We start from the raw sequence: 26,199 nt of genomic DNA, 5'->3' as shown, positions 1-26,199 counted from the left end.
AAGACTAAGGAGCTCTTTGTTGACTTACAGAGATGCCACACCCAACACCCACCACTGACAATCGAGGGTGCCGCATATACACCACCCGCCTCACCCGCACATACACCACCCACCTCACCCACATATATACCACCCACATATATACCACCCACTTCACACTGCACCCGCAAAGTCATCACAACTGTGAGTGATGTAAATCACCCTGCACACAGTCTGGTGAGTCTCCCGTCCTCTGGGAGGAGGTACAGGAGCCTTCTGCACCACCAGACTCACTAACAGCTTCATCCAGCAGACTATAACCACCAGGCGACAGGAAGCAGAAATTTGCGTCTCCCTAAAGAACACTTGGACTTTTCCATTCATTATTATTATTTATTTATACACTTGGGAGTGAGAAACACAATTTCGATGAACTTTGAACTTTTTGAATATTCATATAACAACAAAAGTCCTCTGACTTACGAGGTAGAAAACGTCATCACAACAAAGCGCTGTGCAGCTGTTCTGTATGAGGACAATGGTGATCACAGTAAAAGACTTGTTATCAGAAGAGTTTGGCTCTGGGGGGAGGGAGCAGACACTGAGAGCTTTGAGAGAGACAGAGATAAATGAGGAGACAGGCTGCTCAGGATTTGAACCTGTGATACATTATTATTCTTCATTAGCAATAAATAACACTTGTTATTGAGTAAATGAAAGACAGATATGTTTAATAACATAGTGTGGAACATTCTAGACAAAGCAATCCTCCATGGAAACAGGCGGAAGGTTGGTCTGACACGAGTTGTTTTTGTGACACCTCTGGCCTGGTCTGGCTCTAGGCCCATGGAGCACTCAGCCTTATCACACCCTCCGTATCCCTCCAGCGTCTGCAACCTGCCAGAGCGAGGGCAGCCTCATCTCCCCATCAGAACACACACAACCACACTGTGCCAAATCCACTCCAAACTCCACTGACAAAACTCCACACGGTCACCATGTCACAGGAAATATGAGAGACGTGACATTTCCTTCAGCTCCAACCAGAATCACAGTCTTTATTAAACGACCTATATGCACTATTTTCTCATCTATGTTCTAATGTGCACAACAAAAACGAAGAGTTAAAACTGACTCTCACAGAATCAGTTTGAACATTTTCTCAGGGCTTATATGAGTCCAATCTGTTCTAGAGTTAATTTTTGTAAATGTTAATTTAGTAACACTGGACCAATGTTCCTGTTTAACTCCGAAATCAAGAGTTATATTAATTCAGAGTTTTGAGAGTAAACAGACTATATGGACGGACTAAAGACTTTGTAGAGTTATCCTGATTTAGCTGAACAACACACAGGTGTTTTATTTTTACACTTTATTTGAGTTAATTTAAGATGAAATTATGAACCAAACTGGGTCAAACTGGTTTTCTCTCGTGGGAGTCTGAAGTGGTGGTGGGAGGAGCCAAATTAACACTAAGAGAAGTTGAATTAACTTCAACCATATCAACTCTGGTAAGACTTGGAGTTGTGTTTTGTTTCATTCACATAATCTTGCATTATTAGTCAGTCTACATCTCCAAAACTCTAAATGCTCTGTTCCACCTTGTGATGTCATGAAGTGTTAATTTTCACGTTAACAGGTCCTTTTACCTTTAGTTCAGTAGACTGATTCCAAAACTGAAATTATCCACAGAAGGTGTATGTAGTTTTAAAACACAGTGGAACACTTTTAATTACCACATTAAATCACAAGGAAGAACAGAGTCTTTTCAAATTGAGAGAAGAACTCAGCCTAAATGTGCAGAGTTTATGTTTTAAGCAAATGTGAATAAAACAAAAGTCCAGGTCTGTTTGTAATGAGGAAACAACATAATAACAGAGATCAGAAAACAGTGTGAAATGGGCCTTTAAGTGTCCTTATGGCAGCAGGGATGAAACCGTCAAATGTTTCTAGTTGGACGCGTCTGGTTGATAGAAATATTATCCTCAGTATTTAAAGTGAAAACCTGCTGAAATGCTGGAAATGGGATGTATTATTATAGTGTTTTATCTCCAGATAAAGCTGAGAGTTACAGCTTGCTAAAGGCAGTGTAGGACATAACAGGACTCCTAAACACTCAAACGCACTGTGAGAAATGTTAGAAACATTGTGTTTGTCTCACAGCAGATGTTTGAAACACGCTGTGGAAGTGCTCAGTGCTGCTAATGCTCCAGTGCACCATCCACTTTGCACGTGTAACAGCCACTGTTTACAGCACAGGGAAATACAACGTTTCTGTACCAAAACCTGTGGAGCTCTGCCCCAGTCCACAGAGATCACACAACACAGTCTGTGTGTATGGGGCCGACGGGCTAGTGGCAATTTAACAATAATGTGACCCTAATATGTTGTTCTCAGCAGTGTCCTGAGGCTGTGGGTTTGGCTGGTTACACTTACATTTGATATGTTGTGTTTTCCTTGCTAACATCCACCAACACGACAGTGTACAGCTCGTCTTTATTGGTCAAGTCTCTGTGCGCACAGTGCACGTTTATAACTTTTATAAACACAGGTGTGCTGATCTAATGCGCTCCACCGAAACAACAACAGGAACCAACACCACTACGCAGAACCCAACATAATATAATAATATGTATTGTTCATAAAATAAGAGCAAAGTCATATAAATTAATTCCCAAAAATAATAAACAAACTAATAATGACCCAAAAATAAAGTTAAGAAATAAAATAATATATGTCAAATAAATCAAAGGTTACAATAACACTAAAAATACACAAGTTTCACATCAGGGTTCCCACTCTTTTTTGCTGACAATGTTTCAAAACTTTTCCATGAGCTAAAGTTAATTTTCCATGACTTTACAGCACCTACATGTGCAGAACTGATCAAACTTTTAGGGTTATGAAATGTTAACTCTTTCCACTCACCTTATGGTTTGGGATTATAATTTTTTACATTTAAAATCCTGTCAGTGCATTTATTGTCGTCTCTTTTAAACAAACGACGCAGACGTTCAGAAATAATCAGAACAGCCTCATGAAAACTTAACAGAACACTGGAGTTATTTGAAAGAAATACTAAAATTCCATGACTTTACCAAAACTTTCATTGAATTTACAAAATTCCATTACTTTTCCAGGCCTGGAAAATGCTATTTTCAATTTCCATGACTTTTCCAGGATTTCCATGACAATGGGAACCCTGTATCCTGGTCTCCAAATGCGTTTCCACCTTCTAAAATGCACTTTCACTGTTCTGAATCCAAATCCACCTGAAGAGAGTGAATAAACTTTTGTGAATTAAAGGTTCTACGTGTATCTGTGAGTTTCACCTCCTGTCACTTATGCAAATGTTCTAAATGCATTTGGGAACTATTTTCAGCTGATGGGATCATGGTGTAAGTGAATGAAACAACGAGGAGCAGTGTGTTACAGTTCTGACAGCCCAGATTACACTATTTCCTGATCTGTTATAGAGTTGTGTTTAGTTTCCTTCACACATGTTTGAGTAACTCTTTATTATTATTATTATTATTATTATTATTATTATTATTATTAGTCTGTTTACATCTCCAAAGCTCAAAATTCTCTGTTTTCCACCTTGTGATGTCACGTAGCAGTAGTTTTCAAGTTAACAGATACATTTTACCTTTAATTCAGTAGAGATTGGCAATTCCAGGGCTGAAATTTCTATGGCTGTGTTTACACTCAAACGGATCACAGTATCATCGTATCGGAAACGATCTGTGTCCACACACGTCATTTCTGTGTCCGCAAGCGTTCCCTATCCACACAAATTTTGAGCATATTTGTTTACGTTTTACAGAAACAAAAAGCTCATTTGCATAAACTGAGTGCTCAAAAAAACAGCTTGCTCCTTGTGCACTGATGTGGTTCAGCTTCTGTCAGACTAAAGGACACGACTCAGTGGAATATGAGTGTTCTTTCTATGACAGAGGGGTGTTCTGCTGATGGTGAGTCTGTTCTGTGCTTCTATCGTGTTGGAGATGGTTATTGTGAAACTTTTCAGAGATTATACGTCTGCAGGTCGTACACACAGACACGTTTATATAAATGGACATATATGTCTCTTAGTTTTTTTGTCGGTGAGTTACTTCGCGGTGCACAGACCTACATCAGAGTATCAGTGTTTTCAGGCGTCCACACAGTGTCGGATCAGATCTGTTCTCAGATGAATTGGGGAGCTGGAGGCACCAGATCGTTCACAAGGAGGAATGTGGTAGAAGTGTTTTCTTTTTGATAAAAAATGAGAACTTCTAAAGCATCTAAATGTGCAGGGTTTGTGTGTTAAACATGTGTGAATGAAACTAAGCACGCCTCCAGGTCTGTTTGTGATGAGGAAACGACATCAGAACCAGTGTTGAGAGTAACACTTTATCAAAGTAACAATACTTTAAATTACTTTAATGCATTGCTTTTTGCTGTAACGCAGTAATGTGGCATTACAGGAAAAAAAGTGGTAATATTTTACTCGGTACAAATGTCAGTAAGACACGTTACAATGCTTTTTTAACCTGGATTGAAGTGGTGGGTTTTTCGTTTTTCTTCATACAAATTTGCTAAAATCATTGCGATATCAGCAGCGGTGAAATGCCGGAGGTGCACCAACATAGACAGTGATCACGAGCTAAAGGACCGAAGCAGAACTCCATGCTCCACAGAGCTAAATGCAGCTGACACCCGATCGCGCTTGGGGTCCTAGATTCCAAATTCTAGTCCACAATTAGTCCTGGTTTGGTCCCGGTTTAGTCTTGGTTTAGTCCTGGTTTACTCCTGGTTCAGTCCTGTTTTAGTCCTGGTTTAGCCTTGGTTTAGTCCTGGTTCAGTTCATATACGGTGCAAACGTTCAGCATCTTCACAGTTCTTTTGGTGAGAGTAATTTAAAAGTGCTGCAATAGTCGTGTAATGTTTTACATTTTAAATACAGTGATATTGTAATGTAAAGAATTACTTTGAAATCACAGTAACAAGTCATAATAAATAACACATTACAGTTTTAAAGTAACTTGCCCAACAGTGATTAGAACACAGATCATAAACTCGTGTAATAGTAAAACTGCATTGTATCTCATTGAATAAACAGTAGAAGAAAACATATAGCGGACAACATCTCCTCTCCATCTGCTCCATCCCCATAGGCACACACTGCCATCCATACACTTCCTGTATTCTCTTCTGTACGAGGGCTGACTTCCTCCTTCTCTTTATGGTCCTGTCTAAATATAAATCATAGTTTCATATCTGCGCCTGAGCCCTGGAGCTAACAGTAGCTCTTATCTCTCACACTTGGCCAACGCTAATCTGCTAGCTCAGTTACAGTGAGTGTGAGAGAACGCTCGGGGCGGTATGCACGTCCACACCAGCAGAGCGGCGCCACTAACGATAAACTAATGGCTTTTTAATGTCCTGCTCTGGCTCGTTGCCCAGTGGCACATCAGGACACAGAGGAGAGGGGGTCCAGGTCTGATGGAGAGTCCAAGGAGGTGAAAAATACTGTTGTTTATAGAGCTTCAGTGAATCTTGTTTTAACTTTGACATTACGCTATGTTGAGTTAATCTTGTTTTAATGTTTTGTTTAAGCAAAGAAGGGTCCCAAGCTTGTTTTGGTCATTACAGCCTGCTCCTCCTGGACTGTGTATGTAATAAACAATGCAATGCTCGCTCAATAGATGCATCAACATACAAAATGAAAGCTCGGAATGATTTAGACAGTCAAAGTTTTCCTTTTTGGATCTTCCTGTGGATCAATCCTGCCCATCGCCTTCACCCTTCACTATTTTTCAATTCCGTTGGGAAGAGAAACAGTTTGAACGGAGGTTTGCAGTCACACACATCTGATTCCCTTTTGCATTTATGGAGTTCAAAAACAAATTTCTCGAGCCGTTTTCCGCTATTAGGATCCAACAACCACACAATTACAAAGTCCGAATCCCAAAACTAAAATATGACAATATCAGAACCAGAAACAAAAGTGATATGGTTCAAAAGACTTGAAAAGATCGGCTTTGTCAATAGACACATCCCACTGTGAAATCAAACATGGAGGCTTGATGGCGAGGAGAAAATTCAGTTTGTCGACCGGACAAAAGTTAGTTTGAAAAGAGAATCCTTCTCTAAACAGAAACGGAGACTCAGACACCATCTATCTCCAATCTACATCTCCATCCTCAAACCTAATTCAAAACAAACAAGAGAACAACAGGTGTATCCAGGTCAGGTCCAGAGGTGTGGAAGCTCCATTATGGTCCATGAATTGTTCTGCTAATTAAACCCCACACCCTGTACAGGTCAACAGGCCGAACTAACAAACAGAAACTGAAAACAAGTGTGTGTGTTAGTTTCAGTGTAGTTAGCTCCTCCCTGCAGACAGATATAAGGAAGTGTCCACCAGCGTCTGACCAGAACTGAAGAAGCAGCTTGGATGAGCTGCGAAATGTCTTCAACCAGACTAACTTTTGTCCAGTCGACAAACTGAATTTTCTCCTCGCCATGGATTCTACCTGGACGACTGAGGGATTCTTCACACGTGGAGGTTTGATGCTCACTTTTTTGGAAAATCCTTCCCAGTATGCATTGCGCAATGACTGGAAGTCCGAGATTCTTGATGCATCTATTGGGCTTCTTTTGACGAGCCGGGTGGGGAGGTGAAGGGAGGTGAAGAAGGCAGATAATATTGGGGCGACTTTTGTTTGGGCGTTTTTTTTGTTTTCACACCAATCAACGCGATACACAATAACACAATAACATGAGGAACTGTATGGGACTTTCACTCTGTCCAGTGTTGTGGAGGAGCTCCGGTCTGTGCACAAATTAATGAATGTCCTCTACGTTCAGACGTCCCCAGAAGCTGTTGTTCAGTTCTTCAAAGTCTAAGTCTCAGGTTTTGTGTTTGCAGCTGTTCCTTCAGTAGCTGATACTTTAGTCGACCATTGACAATTTTCATTTTTATGCGTGATGAAAATACTGTTCTACATTTTACCAAAGGTTTTACAGTTTTCTCAATCCTGCCAATGTTTTTTTTACAAACCCAATATAAGTTACAACATGTTTATTCAAATATTAGGCTAAATGACTTTTTTTTTTTCTGTGATAAATGGAAATGCTGTTTTACATTGAACATGTTTTCTTGATATTGGCAATGTTTTTAAAAAAGTCCAAGTATGGATTACATACTTTTATTCAAAGATTAAATGTTTCTGTTTTTTTTTTGCTGAAGAGAGCAGGTTTTTGAACATGATTGGGCAAAAATCCCTAAACCCAATCTGGCAACACTGATAAGACAAACTTTATCCACAAGGGAAATGATTTGGACACTGGAGCTCACACATCACAATATAATAAAATAAGTAATAATAATTTATAAATAATAAATTCCAAATAAGAAGTAAAGCAAGAGACTGGTGTTAAATAATGCATAAATATATAAATGTACATGTACAACTCAAAAAAAAAGAAGCTATGTACAAGAGGTTGTAAAGAAAACCGCACAAACATGAATGATTGACAGGACATAGGGTTGAATTTGAATTGAATTTGGTATTTTAACTGTTCTAATTTGAAGCATTTTTGGACCTTTTTAAGAAACATAATCCTATTTAATTATTTCAGCGATTGTATTTTATGATATATTTCTGTTACCACATGATCCAGGTGTGGGATTAAAGGACCGTCATCGTCGCTTGCGAGTGTAACTGGCCCTTATAGTGACAGATATAAGCTGCTATACAGTATTTGGCCTGATGTCCTCCAGTGTTCTATAGGAGTTTGGTCTAAGCTGCTCTAGTTTTTAGGCACGTTTGTTGTCACCTGTCACCTACCTCCTATCCCCGCCCACAAGCCTCTGTTTACTCCCATCACATCAGTTAAACTTCACGACTAAACACCAGGAAGAGACGACTGTGAACTTTTGTAAGCTGTTAGGGCGAACATGCATGAGTGGTTATCTGGAAACTGCTTACACAAGAATACACGTCCTTCATAACATGATGATATATGAAAAGTGTCTTGCTCATTGACATGACAACATCCTTTTTCCATATTTAGCCGACTCTCTGATTTCTGCTCAGTATTTTATCTTCTTTTATGAGCCGTCGAGATGAATCCGTTCAAATCTAAATATTGACACTTCAGTGGGAGTTTCTTTTCTACATAAGAGCTGCGTGTGTGAGCTGGAGAAATGAAACGCTTCTTCACACGAGAATCACTGAACCTGACTGGGGTTTAATGAAATATGCAGCAGAAAACCTGAAAGCACATGAGCAGGTCAACAGAAAGAGCCGAGAATAGTGTTGAGTCTTGTCACGATACTAGAATTTTCAGCTACATTTTGAAACTCAGTACTGATTCTGATACCACGATGATAATAAAGACACTCTTTGTTTAGAGAATAGAATGTGATTTTTTAACATGAAATCATAGCACTTTATTTTATATTTGTGTCTGTTATTTTATATCAGTGGTCCAGGTAGGTTCATAGTGGTCCTGGGCGTATACTAGTCTATGTGCTCTTATACTTTCTAAAGCTTTTCCAGAAAAGGTTAGTTCTGTCCTGTGAATGTAGCTTTTTTTGTATCGGTACCTGCTCAAATGAATATCTATACAGTAAAAACTGGAGAGTTCAAATTTCAAGGTAAAATATTTCAGAGTAACACAAAAAGTGTTATTTTAACTATTCGAGGGTCATTTGCCAGAGTTGATATGGTTGAAGCAGAGACGGCGCTACCATTAGGCAACAATAGGCGGCCACCTCAGGTCCGCGAACCTAGAGGGGCCGCCCAACCCTTTGCCCTCAGTGCCACTAACAGCTGAGGCCTCAAAGCAATTTGATTTTCTCTCAATATGACATTAAATAAGAGTAGTTTACTTCTAAATTAGAAAACACCATCGAAATAGAATCTGATTATCAAATCTATTTGACCTGTCAAAGCGTTCCCCCTTTCACGTTACAAGGAACATAATCATAGCAGAATCAGAATCATAAGCATCTGTAATGGATGTAAACAAAATGTAATTGTACTGGCAATAAATAAATAAATAAATAAATAAAACTACTTTCAGCTCTGGTTATCTAGTAGACAACCTACAGTAACTACCAGGTTCCAGTCCACCCTAATGCAAATAGAGATGTGCATGTCTCAAGAACAATGGAGAAAAACAGACAATAAATATTAAAAATCAGTTCAGTTTGAACCAGTTTTGTTCATAATTTCATCTTAAATTAACTCAAATAAAGTGTAAAAATAAAACACCTCTGTATGGTTAAATCAGGATAACCCTGCAGTGTTATCTGTTTACTCTCAAAACATTAATATAACTCTTGATTTCAGGGTTAAACAGGAACTTTGGTCCAGTGTTACTTCATTAACATTTCCAAAAATGTTAAATTAACTCTAGAACAGACTGGACTCATATAAACCCTGAGAAAATGTTCAAATTGATTCTCTGAGGTTGTCAATTTTAACTCTCCATTTTTTGGTGTGTAGTTTTGATACTAGTTTTAGTGTCAGATTTTCAATACTTTTCACAGCCCGACTAGAACAGAGACACTGACTACGCCAGTACAGAATAAAATAATGCCTTTTATTAGTGGGGGAACACTGCTATAACCACTGAGCCACTGTGGCCCCACAAGACCAACAGTGATCTTAATTGGGGCCGACCGATATATCGGTTGGCTGATATTATTGGCCAGTATGAGCACTTGGAGACATATCGGCTAATGGCCTAAATCTTGCCGATCTGGGCCGATAGTTTACATGAGCATGTTATACCTCATTATAAATATTAGACTCTCTATATTATGTCCATTTAATCCAATTTACAGACAAATGTCCCAATATGTAGCGCCACATCAATATTTATCTGTGGAGTCATTTGTGTGTAACGCCGTACTGCCTCTGAACGCTCCCCCAGAGTCATGTGACTCATGTGCACTTGTTTACACATGTGCACAGTCATAGATCCACTTGCACAACACTGAGGCTCTCCTTTAAACGCTCTTATGTCTGATTCACGATACTGACGATAAATAACAGTGAACTTCAGTACAGTTTAGGACAGAAACAAAACTACTGCTGTTTGAGTGTGGTGAAGAGAGGACTTTCCCACACACAGAGGACACACACAGCTGCTGTCAACATGCTAGATATATTTTATATTTTGATTATATTTTGTTTTGAGTCAGGATTAAAAGGACACTTTTTAGTGCAGACTTGTGATCTGAGAGGAGCCTGTGTGAGCGCTGAGTGTTGCAAATGTGTGTTGAAACTAATTTTCATTCTTTCTCATTGTTTAGCTCTTAGCTGCTGTAGCTCCCACACATGAACAGTCTGTTTTCTTACACTGGTCTAGTGTAAAGTGACTGTAGTGTCTGTACATATTACTGAACCTTAATTGATATGTAAATGAGCTGTGAATAGAGGTGTGAATGATCAGCATTTATGCATACTAATTACTAACTACAACTAATTACCGCGGCGCAGAGCATTTACTGCTGAAGACTGATAATGGTAGTTTACTTTCTTTACTGGCTAGAATCTCATGCAAAAATGTCATTAGGCCGACCTACTGTCTTTAAATATGATGTAAAGAGGCAGAATAACAATAAATGTCACCTAAACAAACCCAATTTAAAATCCAGTAGAGCCACACCTAAGTTTTAGTATCAATAAAAGATTTACAGTGATTTTTTACATCACTAAATATATCGGCTTTTATATCAGGCTACTGGCTTCTCCAACTTCTGTTTTATTGGTATCGTATCGGCCGCAAAAAAGTCCATGTTGGTCTGGGCCTAATCTTAATGTCGCTGCACATTGTCCCTTCAAATAAAGATTAAACTAATAGCTCTGTAATATAAAAACTAATACCAGAGCAACAGAGCATAAAACAGTTTGATAACAAGCAAAATGACTGGACTAAGTTAGTAGATGAATCACAACTAGTTCATTAATTATTGAAATGACCATCAACTCAACATCTGGGCTCCACACAGGCTCCAGAGCATGCTGTGCTCCGAGACGAGAGGTTCTGTGGTTCAGAAAGAGCAGGTCCTACATCAAACTGAAACACGAAACATGTGCATTTTGTGTTTTTGATTAGAATATTAATACAAAATGAAAGCCGCACACAGCGTCAAAGGCTCTCGTCCCTATCGCCTCTCCCCCAAATTCAGAATATATACAATACTACTTCATTTATTCCATGTTTTTGTTCAGTAAGATCTGAAGAAGGGATGCACCAAATTTAACATGACTATTACAAACTTAATTTTTGGACTCCATTGAGATTTCCCAGGAGGGGCTGTAGAACAATTTTATATCAAAGCTAAATATTAGTGATGAGCAAATGGAGCCTCGTGAAGCATTGACACCTCAGTCGCAATATTGTCTCAAATGGTTTGACGTGTCTGAGGCCTTGGAGAAACACTGACCTCTAGTGGACAAATTTAACCATTGGCATGTAGGTGTCTCAGCATCGATGAAGTATTGTTAGTGTAAGACAATACTTGTGTGCAGAGCGACACCGTACCTAACAACAACAATAATGGTGATTATTTAAAATAATATGTAAAGAGCAAAATAAATAACATGCTGTAAATAAGAAAATATGTGTTACCTTGTTAGGTGGAATTAGATCAAAGTGATCCCAAACCATGGATTGCTTTTTTCCACTTGTAGATGCCATCGAAATTGAAACAAATGCCAAAAGTCGCCAAAATCATCACTAACGTCACACAATACTCCTCACTACCCAACATTTTTAAGAAATATTAGTGCATCTTTTATACTGTAGCAGTTTAGCGCTTGTCAAACCACGGACATGGTCTGAACACTCTGAAGCACTCTGAACCAATCGCAGAGCGGAACATTCGCTGAGCCAATGAAACGCTTCGATACATTGAAGCGATTGACACGCAGATCGAAGCAGTAGGGGGAGGGACCGACACTTCCACACTTTGGTCACGTGAGCGGCTGCTGTGAGACGAGCTCCGAGGCAGTGCCTCAGAGCAATTTGTTTCAGAAAGAACGAGACGTGCTCCAGAGCTCCGTCTCATTTGCCCGTCACTACTAAATATCAGTATAACCAAATATCGGTTTTCAGTATTTGCTCAAAAGAAACCGTACTGGTCTATCCCAACAAATGGATGAATGTGTTATCCAAACTTTCATGTTGTAGTAAAAAGCTAATTGGAAACGGCGTCTCTCAATATGTCTGTTTGAGCTGTTCCAACCTGCGTCGTAAACATCCTTCAGCAGAAGACGCCTGTAAAGTATCTGAAGTTGAGACGGTCACTAACATCATAGTTCCTCCAAACCACCATGGAGATTTGATGGATCGCACACATGTTCAAAAGTCTGAGGAGCCTACAGTTGCAGTCAAGGAGGAAGATCAATCACCAGAGTCCCAATATGATGTTCCAGGTGATTCCAACTGCTTTAGACCTGCTCAAAATAATCTCAGGGTGACCAGACTGGGGTTATCAGAAAGGAGGACACCAGGTTTGGAGTGAAAAAATTGGCAATGATTATACTTTGTGATCAGTGATTTCCATTGGTGTTTGAATTTAATATCATAAATCTGTGATATTATGTTTATCAGGGGGTCTGGGGTCCTCACCGGGGGTATTTTGGATAATTTACTGTATTTCATTGTATTTTAGAAGTCTACTAAGCCATAGCTCAATAATATAAGCTTATATTTATTTATTTTTTCATTTGTAGCAAGTTTTCCAGCTGGGATTTATGAACGTATCTCCGCTAATATGAGGAAAATTCATCAAATAAAAAGTGGGCTAGAGTTTGAGACACAAAGAACTGCATCATGACCCAACCTCTCCGCAGAAGCTCATATGCCTTCATAATACGCTTCATAAATATAGGCACATTTTCTGCTCTCGCTGTGAGCGGCACTGGAGTGAGGAGGGAGAAGGCGGAGTTTAGACCCACAGTGCTGGAGAAGCGCCGGTGATTGTGTGAAATCATGGAAGTATAATAAGAGCTTATTGTGGAGCCATGATTGTATCTGATCAGATGAGCAAAGATTGTGGCCAAAACTAAGATATGTCCCAGTCAGAGCTGTCAACTGATAGAGACAAAATCCCAGACATTGTGGGATAATTTAGAAATTCCTCCCAAATGTTGTTTTGGGTACCAAAAGGAGGACATGTCCGGGAAAAAGAGAACATCTGATCACCCTGTAATCTCCAAACAAATCAGCATATCAGATGAGGCAGATAACGCAGCAATCACAGAACAGAAATGTCCTGAACTGGTAGAGCAAAAAAAGGCAAAAGAAAAAGGCAAAAGAGAGAGAGAGAGAGAAAAAAAAAGAAGCCACTGAGGTGGTTGGAAGTTGAGGTGGTCACTAATACCATAGATCCTCCAAATGACCATGATCTAACTGACAGCACACACACTTAAGAGAACAAGGAGCCTATTTGTAATCGAAGAGGAACATACATCTCCAGAGTCCACAGATAATGACCCAGATGATTCCCACTGTGTTAAACCTGCCCAAAATGACCTGACCAATTCAAAGATGGTGGTAAAAAACAAAAAAAGAAGAAGAAAAAAAGAGGGCCTCTGAAAAACTTATAGAAAGTGAGGTCACAGAAAAAGAGACTGCAGTGGAGGTGATGCGTTAGAGAGTTAGAGTCCAGACTAAACAATAATGTCCAAAAGAACTCTTCCTGCACTATTCTTGCAGAGACAAAACCGAGCCTAACCTAACTGGAAACACGTAAACTAACAAGCCTGAGGGGCCTTCAGTCGGAGCCAAGAGGGTGGCTCAACCACTGCATCACAAAATAAGAACACAAAACACAAAGAAGATGTAAGTTATGCTCCAGTGATGGGCAGATGCAAGAGATAGAATAACTTTAAAATTCCTGAACATCTGAAGAATGCTGAGGAACTTGAGGAAAAGCACATTTCGGAGATGCATATTTTCAGGAGATTCCCAAAGTTTCTGAGAGTGATGGTGATATTGATGCTCTTATGGATAAATATTTGAAACTGTCCCTGAAGTCTGAGAAAAAAAAATAAAAAAAAAATCACTGGCTTACATGTTTAAATACGCATTTCAGACCTGTCATGACACCATTTTACCAGGACCTTACCAAACTACTGCTACTAAACTTCGGTCTGAAAAGAAGAATATGGAATTGGATCAAAGCAACTGATTTGACAGCAAGATAATGTTCAACCAACATGCAAATATTCTGAATCTGAAAAAACTGAAAGACCTCTGGAGTGGATGTGCAGATGTCGGGAGAGATGAAAACCAACTTCACCAACCAGAGAAGGAGAAAAGTCCAGAAGATCTAGGACTGCGGTGCTTTCTCCAGAATACCACAATGAAAGTCAAATAAACATTTAATTAGTAAATGACTGTTTTGGTTGTTGATTTCATTTTTCAACATGTAACTGATATATTTCTAGCCTTGTGAGCTTCATTTGACTGGAGCTGAACACTGTGGGTGACATCACACTCCCTTAGCCCACTTCTTCAAACAGTCTGTGGTCAGGACTAAACAGGACCAAACCCGTCCTTAGACTGTAGCCTTCCCTTAGCTTTTACTTTCAACATTTATTTTTCCAACATGAAACCATAAGACATCTCCATTTTCACAATCTGTTCTTTAGTTTTGTTGATGCATCTTGTCCTTCACAGTCTCCGGAGCACATGTGTGATCTGCTGCCACTGTCACTCAAACTGCTCCGACAGTAACTCCCAGAGGAGGAGAGTAACCCTGGTTCTCTGAGGACTGATCAGACACTGCGTTTATCAACAGTGTCATTCAGAAAGACTGACGCTGCAGAGCTGTCACCTGACACATATATCTGCATATGGAATGATCTGTACAATGATAAACCAATGGATTCAAACAGAATTATTCAATAGAACTGTCAACTGGAAGTTTGACTAACACAAGAATAAACTGCACTGAAATGAATATAGAAAAATAATTGAAGTCAGGGACTGAACCTGAACTGCGCAAAACAACAATAACTGGCTATACATGACACTTTAAAGGTGCATTATGTAACTTTCCAGGTGGATGGTCCATCATTCTTGTGTCTGGAATGTTCCACCATATTGCATTAAATGTATAAGCGTATCTATCTCACACTGATGTGGAGTGGAGAGTATCTGCAGCTGCCTCTGTTTCTGTTTCTAGTATAGAGCAGAGTCCAGAGAACAGGTCTGTCCAGGACAAGCTCAGTCTGATTGTGTTCAGTGTCTCTGAGGCCTGGTCAGATCAGACGTCTTCTCAAAAGAATAAAGTCCAGACACAGATCCTCCTGCTGATGTTTATCCAGTGTGTGATGGACATAGTACTGATAAAAGTCGATTTCTGTATATTTTGACTGAAAAGCTCTTCACTGCATGAGCCTTCAGCATTAAACATCAGCTTGAATTGTATTTTGGACACGTGGTTGTGGTCTCCCTGTGAGCAGGACTAGGGTAGGGCAGTGCTCTCTGCACACTTCAGTCTGCTTAACTAAATCAACTATAAATTATATAAACTGTATAATATATAGACCCACAACTGAAACAGCTCAGGAGACTCGTGCTCCAGGTGCTCTTGTGGTATTTTCCAAGTGTTACTGTGGGCGGACTCACTTCTCCAGATCTAACCCACTGACACCACTTGTCTCCATGGAGATAGATGTGTTTAATACCAAACTGAAACAGCTTTTGTTTGACTCCGGTCATTTTCACATGTTAGTGTTCTGTGGAGTGACCCAGTGTCAAACTAACAGTGAGAAAAACAACTTAAAGTGATGAAGTCACTGCTAAAATATGCACAGTCTTACCACCTGCAGTGAAAAAAACTTCACTGTACTCACTGTACTTCATTGTACTTCACTGTACTTCACTGTGCTCACTGTACACACTGTACACACTATACTCACTGTACTCAATGTATTCAATGTACTCAATGTTCTCAATGTACTCACTGTACTCACTGTACTTCACTGTACTCACAATCTACTCACTGTACTCAATGTACTTCACTGTACTCACTAAACACTCAATATACTCACTGTATACACTGTACTCACTGTACTCACTGTACTCACTGTACTTCACTGTACTTCACAGTACTCACTGTACACATGTTTCTCATCCACTCATCCCATGTTTAGTTGAGTTTCTTTTTTCCTGGACTCAAATAGAACGTGTTCACGTCCACAGATTCACAGACACATAAAGCCTGTGGTGAGGAGTCCTGATTAAAAATGCATTCACCTCATTGTAATTCCTGCTCACTCTCTCAGTAACTCTGCTCTGACCAGTCCTTGGAGCGAATCGAATCGAGAGAGAGACCTGTTTAATCTTTTAACCAGCCCATGTGACCTCCGGGGAGTCACCAGGAAGTGGACACTGATTGGCTGAAGTGAAGTCATTAGATTGGGCCGGGGTCAGCGTGTGGACATGTGAATAATATATGAGAGAGTGTGTTTATGAACGATAAGGGGCAGTGGTGGTCATTAGGAAGTCTAATTATTGAGTCAATGTGCAAAGTAAGAGAGCACCACTGCGCATTATTCAACACATATGAAATCTTCTGACACATTTTCATTACTCTGTGGGGACATCTAAAATCAACACAGATCCATCATCATTAGCTGTCTCCAAACTCTATTTTGAGGGATTCTAAATTGTCTGTTTTCATCTACCCTCTCTCTCCGCCCACTGCTTATGTGAATAGTTTGAATGTAGGATTGTCATTTACAGTGGACAGAATGGAAAAAAAAAAATCTATTTATGTCATAGTTAAAATAACAGAGCACAAGCTTATAGGACCTCGACTCATTTTTCTCCATATCTGGTGAAAAGTGCTTGTAAACTCATTGTAGTGAAGAATGAGGATGTTCTGAATGCATAAGGTAAGTGAGGAGTAACTCTGGACCATTGCAAACTGTTTACAATGAACTAGAGCAGCCTGCCCGGACCTGTCGTCCACAGCACATTCTCACTTGTGCAGAGGACGGCACGGAACCGCTCTGACCCAGTCCATTTCCCACTGGTCTTACTCACCCTCGTCTGGAACCTGCACATAGAGGACGGAGCCTATGGACCTATCTCACGACACCAACGCTCTCAGAGGATGGCACAACATCTTTACCGCTGTTACCCGCCCTCAGAGCTTCTGCTGCAGGCTGATGTGTAGTGAGCTGTGAAAAGTTATAGGCTACAGCTTGTGCCTCATGATGGTGGAATAAATTTATTTGGCTTTTTGAAATCAGAATAAACGACCCACTTAATTCGGATTTAAGTTTAATTCCGAATACGGTATTTTCCGGGCTATTAGACGCGCTCTTAAGCCTCACACCCCATCAAAAAACGACTGTGCACCCCACAATCCAGAGCGCCCTATACACGAATCCACTTGGGTGTCCCAGCACGACTTCAGTAAACTACAAAGCTGCACCACCCACAGAACACACAAACACACACGGAGCAGACAGCGACCGCACAGCCAAAAACACCCACAGACACACTCATCACTCCACGCAGACGAGGAACGGAATGAAGGAACGAACCGAAAAAGCGAGTGCAATGTGCCACTTCTAGACACAACTGAACAACTGAGTCACTGCGAACACGCCGACAATCCAGCGGTCCCAGACAGCACCCTCCCTACACGCCACAACTGAACAAAGCCCAGAGTCACTGTGAACGCGACAAACAAACAAAACCACTCACCCATCACACTGTTGTGTTTCCTTTAAAGTCCAGTGCAGTGTATTTGTGAAAAAAGTTCGAAAATAGATCATTTAATGACATCATTTAATGAAAATACAGTAAACATTAGGAATTAAGTGTTTACATGGTCTTTTTAAACAGATTTATTTTTTATTCTGAATTAAATAATTGTATTATTATTATTAATCATTAATCAGAATTAATTACCCCCCGATTCACCACTGCCGGACACTGTCACCTTTTTTTCTCTGAAGAGTCTGCAGGTGTGATTTGTACATTTGGACTGAAATACACCTTTCAAATAAAAATAGCTAGTGATGTGCAATTACACAGATCAAGATGCGTAATTTATTTGAGAAATAACTACATTTAGAGCAGCTTTTTCAATTGTTATAGACACAAACGCTCAGAGCATCGACCATTTTGACTCACTACACTCTTTGGCAAAGTTTGGCCCAATCAAAATGGACAGAGTGCATGAGTTTGGAGGTTCGTATTGGACACTCGTTTTCCCTACATCATTACATACCGTGTAGGATAATGTCGGAAATATGCTCAGAAAACTTTTTTTCTCAGCTCTTCAAGGGGAAAAAAAGTAAGTTTCTATCTTTTATGGTTGTAAATCCTGGTGTCAGACAAGCGAGGAACATTTACTCTGATAAGCATAAACAAAAGTGGCACAATGAAATCTTATGTAAACCAAAATTAAGAACATATATCTTAATTAAAAACTGTTTTGGAACTGAGCCGTATGTCACCCTGAACCTGAGCAGAGGTCAGAGGTCAGTATGTGTCCAGTTGAGGTGTGGCTCTGCCTCTGGCCTTGGAGACGGGACGATTCCACTCAGTCCCAGAGGAGGAGCACATGTGTCTGTGCAACTTAAAGGACACTGAAAATGAAATACATTTTCTATTATACTGTCCTTTGTATCATGACCTCCTCTGTCAGTTGTGTCTAGTGTGTCTTATTGTTGGTTTGCTGTGTCTGATGAGGAGAGACTGGAGTATTTGTTTAAATGTAATGTTTTTAAGTTGACTCAGTTTGTGTTAAAAGCCTGGGACCTCCGTAAAAGGACAATTTGTGTTTGATGTGTGGTCTGCTTATTGTTTTATGTGTCTTATAAACCCATGTGAGCTGGGCACCAGTTAAATGGTGCATGACACTAAATAAGTAAATTAAACTAAACTAATTTAAATTAAACTAAATTAAACTAAACTAAACTAAAGTAAAATTATGTGTGTTTATATGAAACGTGTTCCCAGGTACCATATGATCCCATCGGTTTGGAAGGGTCAAAGGTGCACTATGTCACTTTTTCATTGTTTGGCCCCCTGCTTGTCTCCATGGAGATGTTATAATTAAAATCAACTTCGACCTAATCACGTTTCTCGCACAATGTACAGAAATCCCAATGCAAATATGAACACAGCTCTTTATTCATTCTGTCCTCAGTGTACAGATGCTGCCTGCTGCGTGACAGTGGCCTCAGTCCCCACAGACTCCAGGCTTCTCCTTTAATGATCCCTCCCTGTATCACCGAGCCGTGTGAGGCGTCTGGGGAGAGGGAAGTCATCACTGTAGTATTGATCGTGAACAGCCCCGGTTTCTGTTACAGCCGTGTGAGCGCCGGTTTCACTTTGGCCTGCTCTGTGCTCCTTCGTGATCCAGAATCTTCTAAAATCCTCTTAATGAAACTCCTGCACATCACATCAGGTTTGTGAAGTTGTAGTGTACAGTTTTGTGTCATGTTTATGTATATTTCTGGAGAATTGTCGTGTGGGAGCGTGGGTGATGTATTGCACAGACTCCTAGGCTTTGAACAGGGCCCGAGAGAGATCGCTATATGACTCAAACATGCCTGGATGACTCTGAAACCTCTCCAGGCAGGTTTCTGATGAGGGAACAGCGTTAGAACGTGGTAGAAAACAGAATCGCTTTAGCACAATACCTCCTCTTTAATTATTGTATTGGTGTAACTATAACACCCTTCTCTTTCCTCTTTCTCTTTCCGTCTCCTTTCATCTCTTCTCCCTCCTTCTGTCTCTTCTCCAACGTCTCATCTCTCCTCTCTATCCCCTCTACCCTCCTTTCTCTCTCCGCCTTTTTACTGTCTCTCTCATTCTCTGCTCTTTCATCACTCTTTCCTTTTCTCTTTTTCCTGCCACACCCCTCTCTCTCTCCATCTGTCTCAGTCTTACTCTCCCCATCTCTATCTCCTCTCTCTCTCTCCCTCTTCACATTCCTTTCTCTCTCCTTGTTTTGCTCATCCTCTCCTTTCCTTTCTCCCTTCTCTCTCTCTTGTCTTGCTCTTCCTGTCTCACTCTTGTGTCTCTCGTCCTCTCCTCTCTCCCTTCTCTCTTTCTCATCTCTCTTTTCCTCTCCTCACCCTATCATCTGTCCTTCTCTCTCATCTCTCTCCTTCCCTCCTTTCCCTCTCCTCCTTTCTCCTCCCCCTCTCTCGTCTCTCTCTTTTCCTTTCCTCTCTCCCTTCTTTCTTCCTCCCTTCTCTTCTCTCCCTCATCTTGCCCTTCCTCTCCTTTCCCTCTTCTCTCTCCTTCCCCTCTCTCTCCCTCTCTTCTCTCCCCCATCTCTCTCGTACTCTCCTTTCCCTCTCCCTCGTGTCTCTCTTTCTCTCCTCTCTCATCCCCCTCCTCTCTCTCCTCTCCCTCCTTCTCTACAGTCTGTTTGTCTTTGTGTTTTATTTGTTTTCCCGTGAGCCGGTGGAACGTTCACACTTTGACACATGACTTTAAAGAGCATCAAGTTTCTCCTTTAATAAAAGTAGTATTACTGACAGTAGTCGTAGTAGTAGTCGTAGTAGTACAACTGCTCTTCTCCTGACAACAATAACACTGCTAGAGTTAGTACCACTACTGCAACGACACCTCATAATACTACTACTGATGACTACAAGATTTTATTCACACTTCAGTGTTTTATGTTCATACATCACACTTTTTACTTTTTCTTACGGTAAAATTAATCCAATGATAAATGTAAATGTGAATTATACAATGAGTGAAGCAGTTTAAAAAAGGCTAAAACAATAGCTGCTCTTACAACAGATGGATACACTGATCTTAAACCTGGTAGACCTGATTTTCAAACCGTCCAAGTGGAAATGGGTTATCTTATATTAGCAGTGCATTAAAGGGTTTGTACCCTATTTATTTAGTTTTTTTTCTTTTGTAGAAACTGAAACTGTCCTTCCTCTACAGATAATTTGTCTTCTGTCTTTGCAACATCTCCAAATACCCACAAAGTTTTGGCTCTCGTCATCTCGATCAATCAAGCAGCACCAGCACTTCATCTGCATTTTCTCCTCCTTCATTTTGGCCAAAACTCTGATTTTCAGATTGATTTGGTGCCAGGTGCAAATTCTGCGCAGTGTCCGTGAAGACGATAAATAAATAATCTAGTGCACTGTGTAACTTTTTGGCTGAGTCCGTCCGCCTGCTTGTTTCTATGGATATATCATTGCTCTGCTTCGAATGTCCCACTGTGTGACATTAAACAGCTCCATTTTACATTTATTCAATTACAGGTGGTTTCATTGCTCAAAAAACCTACACAGCAAAAAGTAGAGGGTTAAAATTTCAGAATAAAATATTTCAGAGTAGTTTTTTTTAAGACAAAAACTGTTATTCTATCTATTTGAAAGTGGAATGGGGGTTGCTGTTGGTGTTTTTTGATATGGTTAAGGTTCATTCAACTTCCCTCAGTGTTAATTTGGCTCCTTCCACCCCCCAGTTCAAACTCCCACAAGAGAAGACCAGTTTGAACCAGTTTTGTTATAATTTAATCTTAAATTAACTCAAATAAAGTGTTAAAAATAAAACACCTCTGTGTGTTGTTTAGCTAAATCAGGATAACTCTAGAACGTGTTACCCGTTTACTCTTAAAATGTTAATATAACTCTTGATTTTGGGGTTAAACAGGAACTTTGGACCAGTGTTACTTAATTAACATTTACTAAACTAAACAAAAGTTAATTTAACATAACGTATTTTCCGGGCTATTAGACGCACTCTTAAGCCTCCGACCGCATCAAAAAATGACTGCCCTCCACAACCCAGAGCGCCCCATATACGAATCCACTCGGGTGTCCCAGCACGACTTCAGTAAACTACAAAGCCGCACTACCCACAGAACACGCAAACACAGCGAGCAGACAGCGACCGCAAAGCGAAACACACCCACAGACACACTCATCACTCCACGCCGACGAGGAACGGAATGGAAGAACGAACTGCAAAAGCGAGTGCAATGTGCCACTTCTAGACACAACTGAACAACTGAGTCACTGTGAACACGACAACAATCCAGCGGTCCCAGACAGCACCCTCCCTACACGCCACAACTGAACAAAGCCCAGAGTCACCGTGAACGCGACAAACAAACAAAACCACTGACCCATCACACTGTTGTGTTTCCTTTAAAGTCCAGTGTGGTTTATTTGTGAAAAAAAGTTTGAAAATAGACCATTTAATGACAGTGTGTCTTATAATCCAGAGCACATAAGAGCCCAGAAAATATGGTACATTAAAAGTTAAATTAACTCTAGAACAGATTGGACTCATAATAACTCTGAAAAAAAAAAAAAATATATATATATATATATATATTAAAATAGATTCTGTGGGAGTCAATTTTAACACTCCACTTCGTGTAGAAAAACAAACATTCTGACTGTGAGTGGGGACGTCTCTCCACAGATCTGGTCTGTAACTTAGTCTGGTTTGGTCTCCATGAAGATAGAAAGGTTTAATGCCATACTGTGAACCATTCCAGACAAAGCAACAACATCTCCATGGAGAAAAGCGTTTGACGGACCCTCCACCGGCAAAGTTACACATTCCGCAGTGTAAATGAACCGACTGTTGCAAATCCCCGCAGCTACAGACTCTTTAAATAATGTATGTATTGTTTCAGGTGTGTGTTTGTATTCATGCGGTGTCTGTGGCCTTTCCTTTGTCCTCGTGTCTCAAGGCCAAAGCCAAAGTTCAGCTCGTGCTTCATGTTGATGAGTGATCACCTTCAGGATCAATCAGCCTTGAGCACATCTCTACACACACACAGCTCCATGACACCGCGGACAGACGGCGGAGAAGGAGCCGTTCTGACCTTGATCTCCAAGAAAGACACAAGATTTCACACTGAAAGATTTTCCAAGAGCAGGTGTTTTTTTCATCGTTCAAAAGACAGAATGTTGGGTTTGGACTTCTTGATTACGATATGGTAACGGTGGACACAGATCAGTAGCTTCTTACAAAATGCCAGTGTAAAATAATATCCGTGCATGATTTTGGATACCTCCTTGAACCATCACCTTATCGTGGTGGAGGAGTTTGAGTACCCGAATGATCCCGGGAGATATGTTGTCGGGGGCTTCGTGCCCCTGGTAGGGTCACCCAAGGCAAACAGGTCCGGGGGGACGGGTCAGACGAAGAACGGTTCAGAAGTCCCATATGATGAGTCACACACAGAGGCCAGTTATGTCGCCCGGATTGGCATCACTCTGGCCCCACCCTGGAGCCAGACCTGGGGTGGGTGCTCGTCAGCGAGCGCCTGGTGGCCGGGCCTTCCCCCATGGGGCCTGGCCGAGCTCAGCCCGAAGGAGTGACGTGGGGCCATCCTCACGTGGGCCCACCACCTGCGGGAGGAGCCATATGGGGCCGGTGCAAAGGGATCTGGGATCTCCGGACATGGAGACTAGCTCTGGGGACATGGAATGTCACCTCGCTGGGGGGGAAGGAGCCTGAGCTTGTGCGGGAGGTTGAGCGTTACCGACTAGATATAGTCGGCCTCACCTCCACGCACAGTTTGGGCTCTGGAACCCAACTCCTTGAGAGGGGCTGGACTCTCCATTTCTCTGGCGTTGGCCGCGGGGAGCGGCGGCGGGCTGGTGTGGGCCTGCTCATTGCCCCACAGCTCAGCCGCTGTGTGTTGGAGTTCACCCCGGTGAACGAGAGGGTCGTGTCTCTGCGCCTTCAGGTCGGGGACAGGTCTCTCACTGTGGTGTTGGCCTACGGGTCGAACAGCAGTGCAGAGTACCCGGCCTTCTTGGAGTCCTTGGGAGGAGCACTAGACAGTGCACCGACTGGGGACTCCGTTGTTTTACTGGGGAACAGTTACACCTGGAGAGGGGTGATTGGGAGGAACGGCCTCCCTGATCTGAACCCGAGCGGTGTTTTGTTATTGGACTTCTGTGCTAGTCACAGTTTGTCCATAACGAACACCATGTTCGAGCACAAGGGTGTCCATAAGTGCACGTGGCACCAGGACACCCTAGGCCGGAGGTCGATGATCGACTTTGTAGTCGTGTCATCTGATCTCCGGCCGCGTGTCTTGGACACTCGGGTGAAGAGAGGGGCTGAGCTGTCAACTGATCACCACCTGGTTGTGATTTGGGTTCGCTGGCGTATTGCGAGGGTCTGTTGGGAACGTCTGGCAGAGCCCTCTGTTAGAGGGACCTTCAACTCGCACCTCCGGGAGGACTTCTCACAGATTCCGGGGGAGGATGGAGATATGGAGTACCAGTGGGCTCTGTTCTCGGCCTCTATTGTCAATGCGGCTGCTCGGAGCTGTGGGCGTAAGGTCTGTGGTGCCTGTCACGGCAGCAATCCCCGAACCCGGTGATGGACACCGGAAGTAAGGGATGCCGTCAAGCTGAAGAAGGAGTGGAGTCCTATCGGGCCTTGCTGGCTCGTGGGACTCCTTAGGTAGCTGACGGGTACCGGCGGGCCAAGCGTGCTGCAGCTCGTGCGGTTGCGGAGGCAAAAACTCGGAGCTGGGAGGAGTTTGGGGAGGCCATGGAGGAGGACTATCGGATGGCCTCAAAGAGATTCTGGCAAACCGTCCGGCGCCTCAGGAGGGGGAAGCAGTTCTTCACCAACACTGTTTACAGTGTGGAGGGAGAGCTGCTGACCTCGACTGGGGACGTTGTCCGGTAGTGGAAGGAATACTTTGAGGATCTCCTCAATCCCCCTGTCACGTCTTCCGAGGAGGAAGCCAAGGCTGGGGACTCGGAGGGGGACTCGTCCGTCACCCTGGCTGAAGTCACTGAGGTGGTTGGCAAGCTCCTTGGTGGCAAGGCTCCGGGGGTGGTTGAGATCCGTCCTGAGTACCTCAAGTCTCTGGACGTTACAGGGCTGTCTTGGTTGACAGGCGGCTCAGTGGAGTGTCTGCAGTGATGCGGTCGCTGTATCGGACCATTGTGGTGAAGAGGGAGCTGAGTCGAAAGGCGAAGCTCTCGATTTACCAGTCAGTCTACGTTCCAACTCTCACCTATGGTCATGAGCTCTGGGTAGTGACCGAAAGGACGAGATCGCGGATACAAGTGTTTGAAATGAGTTTCCTCCGCAGGGTGGCTGGGCGCTCCCTTAGAGATAGGGTGAGGAGCTCAGTCACACGGGAGGAGCACGGAGTAGAGCCGCTGCTCCTCCACGTCGAGAGGAGCCAGTTGAGGTGGCTCGGGCATCTGTTCCGGATGCCTCCTGGGCGCCTCCCTCAGGAGGTGTTCCGGGCATGTCCCACCGGGAGGAGGCCCCGGGGAAGACCCAGGACACGCTGGAGGGACTATGTCTCTCGGCTGGCCTGGGAACGCCTCGGGGTCCCCCCGGAGGAGCTGGAGGACGTGTCTGGGGTGAAGGAAGTCTGGGAGTCCCTGCTTAGACTGCTGCCCCCATGACCCAGCTCCGGATAAGCGGACGAAAATGGATAAATGGATGGATGGATTTTGGATACATACATGTGGATGGAAATTAGTCCCTGATCGCCCATTGCTCCTTTCAGACTTAACCCACTTCACTTAAAGCTCACACTGTTTTCTGATTTGTTCTAATGTTGTTTCCGTCACAAACAGAACTAGAGTTGTGTTTTGTTTCATTCACACATTTAGCACACAAATTTGTAGATTTAAACTGAATTCTTCTCTCAAACTGAAAACACTGTTCCACCTTGTGATGTCATGTAGTGATACAGGAAGTGCTCCACTGTGTTTTTAAACTCCATACACCTTCACCAGAATCATTTGGATCATTTCAACCTTGGAATTGCCGATCTTCAGGGTTCCCACAGTCATGGAAATCCTGGAAAAGTCGTGGATTTAGAAAATGTCATTTTCCAAAGTCATGGAAAATTCACTTTAGCTCATGAAAAAATCATGGAAAAGTTTTGAAATGTTGTCAGTGAAAAAGAGTGGGAACCCTGGATCTTTACTAAACAAGAGAGTTAGGTTTAACTTGACATCCGCTTCACGACGTCACAAGGTGTTTTTTTTGTTTGTTTGTTTGTTTGTTTCACTTGAGTGGCCTCTGCAATTTCCAGTAGTTCTCTCTCCCCTTTAAGCCCAATTTATGATCGTGTGTCAAATTGTCTGTGTCACCATGAACCCCCACCACAGAGCATCTGCACCGACCGAAGTGCACCTCCCAAATGTTGTAACTACACGTCAAACCAACGCAGACAGCAAGAGAAAG

At 42.1% G+C, this 26,199-nt stretch overlaps 1 protein-coding gene across 4 annotated transcripts in view; it reads right to left on the bottom strand.

Moving 5' to 3' along the window:
• The window catches only part of cpne5b (copine Vb), a 336,051-nt gene that overhangs the window by 99,368 nt on the left and 210,484 nt on the right, over positions 1-26,199 (bottom strand). The window lies entirely within an intron of this gene.

The sequence above is a fragment of the Boleophthalmus pectinirostris genome, unplaced genomic scaffold, assembly GCF_026225935.1.
Source record: "Boleophthalmus pectinirostris isolate CB_2022bp ecotype Guang Dong unplaced genomic scaffold, ASM2622593v1 HiC_scaffold_3, whole genome shotgun sequence".
NCBI classification, from domain to species: Eukaryota; Metazoa; Chordata; class Actinopteri; order Gobiiformes; family Gobiidae; genus Boleophthalmus; species Boleophthalmus pectinirostris.
This window is presented reverse-complemented; position numbering and strand designations above follow the sequence as displayed.